The sequence below is a fragment of the Gopherus flavomarginatus genome, chromosome 24 (genome assembly GCF_025201925.1).
Source record: "Gopherus flavomarginatus isolate rGopFla2 chromosome 24, rGopFla2.mat.asm, whole genome shotgun sequence".
Lineage (NCBI taxonomy): Eukaryota > Metazoa > Chordata > Testudines > Testudinidae > Gopherus > Gopherus flavomarginatus.
Window position 1 is genome coordinate 7,350,190 of NC_066640.1, and position 3,718 is coordinate 7,353,907.

Below are 3,718 nucleotides of genomic sequence, written 5' to 3' on the forward strand. Positions count from 1 at the left end.
CCTCAAACTCAGGATATTTGGTTTGGGCTTTATTTGCTCAGAAGAAAGTCATCCTCTAAAAAGGGAGGAAAACACAATCCTGTTAACTCCTTTAAGAGTCATAGTTCACTATGCTATCTATATTATATATATTTTTTATCATGCAAGACATTGCAACAACTTTAAAGTTGTCAATATAAAGCACCACTGATACATAAAAACCCATTTATCTGAATTTTAGGTTAAGGGCTGGTTGCTTTACTCTAGCTAGTCTGAAGCAGAGTCTGCTGAACTGTGGGGCTGAGGGAAGAGGGTAGTAGCAGCTCTGAATCACTTTGCTGCATCAGAACAACAACTCTTCAAAATATATGGCAATGGTGCAGTAGCCATACAAATCTATAGTATGCTAGACTCTTATCCCAGCAGAAAATTCTTACAGGAGTTAAGAGATAGGAGGACAGTCAAGCCACCAGCATGGGAGATAAGGTGTGACAATAGGAGAATTCTCTGAAGTATCTGTTATGAAGCCTTGTGTCTCGGTTTCCTTCTGCACTTTGCATCCTAAAAACATTTAAGTCTCCTGCTCAAACAGCATAGGAAGAATGAATGTGTGTCACCCGGTGGTCTGAGTGGAAGACCTAGGTCATTAAAGACTGGCTCAAACCAACCCCAAAATCAAATCAGAACATCCAGCAAGACCGAGACACCTCAATGACTGAGTACAAACATCTAAACAGCAGGAAGCCCCAGTAAGTTGAACTTGTGACTTAAACTGGAGAACAAAGTATCAGGTGACTTGAAGAAAGGAACTTTTTGGAAAGACTCAGGAGCCCAAACCTGGGGAACAAAAGAGGGTGCATGCATGTGAGAGATGGAGTCCATCACAGCTTGGCTAGGTCCTCATGGCACTGGTTTGACCAGGGAGGAATATAGCTTAACTTCTTCCTCTGTGCTAACCTAAGGATTACAAGATTGTCAGGTGACTTAAACAGTTAGGAAAGGCAGCCTATAACAATGTGTTATTGTAAACAAAAGAAAACCACACCACCCTCCCACCCCCACAGCATTGTGCCCCAAAGTGGCACAATACAAGTCTCCTGCAGTAGTTTGGCTTGGCTAGATTTGCTGAAGGCCCAGTCTTGAGTACTTAGTTCCACAGGGGCAGGTCCATGTGAGTGCTTAGGGTCTGGCACACTAGAAGGGGTCACTCTTGGAGACTGGTTACTGGCTGGGCCTAGACCAGACCTTGCGACTCCATAACATACAAGGAAGAGCATGGACCAATGAGCATTATACATTTTGCTCCCTGTATGTTTTCACTGGGATGAATCTACTTTACCAGCAATTGTAAGTGTCTGGTTTCTAAGCCACACCTCACCTGAGCACATGAAGAGTAAGTGAAATAAAGTTGGGCAAGGAGTTTTCATGGAAGAAACTGGCTTAATATCTTAGTTATACATATAGACTAGGATTTCCAAGAGAGTCTGAGGGTGTTAGGTCCTCAGGCCATTGAAATTCAGTGGGTTTTGAGCACTTAACTCCCTTAGGAAATGAAAGCCATAGTTACAGTTTTACTGAGTTACACATTTCCTTACATGGTTCCATTTAGAACATCTAGTCACTTGTTCACCACACCAGTAACAAATATTTACTCGGGTATTAAATTACCTATAAATCTGAAATGTATAACTTACCTAGCTTAGTGAAAATGGTGTTTTAAAAGGTTACCATAGTTGTGCTAGTTGTAGCACAACTGTTAGTAAATAAATGATCATATTAAGAATTATACAAGGGCAGCCACGATAAGAAAGACTGATATTTCTCTGCCTTCATTTCATTTAGTGTAAGTAGTTTAAAACAAACAGTTTGTCAGCATTTAGCCATTGGATTGGGTAACTGAACAGAGGCTTGTCTACACTACCACTCGTTAGTAAAAGTTACGTCAGTCACGGGTATGAAAAACCACCCCCCAGACTGACATAAGTTTGGCTGGTAAAAGTGCTGGTGTGCACATTATGTCAGCAGGAGAGGCATTACCAACCTCTGTTTCCACATGGACTCAGATGTCAAGTCCACTAAGAGACTACAAGTCATATCCAAAATATCTAGAGATGAGAGTTTGCCTGCTCTCTCCTGCATCCTTGTGAATTCTGTTATAAGGCTGTTCTGCTCTGGAGGAAAAAGCCAGTAACCAGATCTTCCTCACTACCTGAGTCATAGGCTGCTTAGTTAAAGAATCAACGTGGAGACATTCATGTTCCAACAACATTGCACCTCCTCCCCCCCCCCCCCCCGCCCCCCAACTGGTTAAGTTTATAGGGCTGTTTAAACTCCTTAATTTTTATTTCATTTGAAATCTTCTCAAATCTATCCACACTGTCTTTCTGAAAGGAGGCCAGTGGATTTATAGACATTTGAAAGATTTTGGCCATTAGGTACCAACACTTCCCTCAGAAGAAAACTTACTATCAACAATGGCCCATTAAGAGTCAGTGGAAACAATTCCTTTTCAAAGACTTCAATCAGAAATTCGTTTCCTTCTGCAATATCATGCACTGCAACAGGCTGAGCTTTATTTATGTCCACAACTGAAAAACACAAAAAACCTGCTAGACTTCATAGTTACAAGATTTAAAAACATTCTTTCCTGCTACAAGTAACAGTCAAGTTACTGTCATGTTTTTCTTGTGCCGTAGCTATATCACATCACCCTGATCAGACAATGTTTTCACATCTTTACCCAGCAACACACTAGCAAATGGCAAAATAGAAGCACTAGAGACCAAGCAATTCTGGGAGCTATTTATGACATCAACTGGCTACAACCTAGTTGCAATATCATTGCTAGCAGACACAATCTTAGGAACACTTCCTTCCTGTGCTTTAATTGTATCCTTCACTGTCACAATTCTCCACACTGGTAACAGGTAAGGTATAGGGGTACTTGAGTTCCACTAACCTTGCCAACAATCTATCACTTACCGAGACTGTACCCTTTCCTTCCTCAGTTACAGCTTTAACATGATCACCAACTGTAATCTGCTTTAGAGAAACATTTCTCTGAAAATTATCTAATGCCAGAATCACTTCCAAGATACTAGACAGACACAGGAATTTTCCCACCCCCCCACATATACGCTGCTTCTTAGTGCAGAAGAACAGCCATCTTCCTCGGACAAACATTTGGAGAAACTCTCCATAGGCAAATCCTTGCCCTTAAACACCGGTTCAGTTTTATTTCTTTCCTGTAACTGGTTTATGTCATCAACTTGACTGAACAAAGTTTTAATATCATCCCCAATCAAAAGATGCTTAAGTTTAAGCTGGTGTAAGGAAGCTATTGCCTAATCTTTAACACCATTCCATTCAATATGGATTCTGGTTAAAGGCACACTTACAGTAAATCCAGAGGATTACAATATTCACATTGATTTGGTAAATCTTCCTCTGACAAAATCTGTTTTAACAAGAGTGCTGTTAGTTGTATTTTGCCCTAAACAGCTTTTACCATTGACTTACATTTTTTGCACAAGTTATGGTGTTATCTTCACCTGAGCTCACAGTAGAAGCATTTACATAAAAGGAGGCGTGTTGGAGGTAACTTCGGTCTCTCACACCCCCACACCCACCCCATAGCATCAAACACACTAATATTGTCACAAACTGGATAGATTCTATCCCCATATTGGCTGAGAGGAACTGGTTTCAGTATGACAGTTCCTGTTCCTTTGTTCTCTTG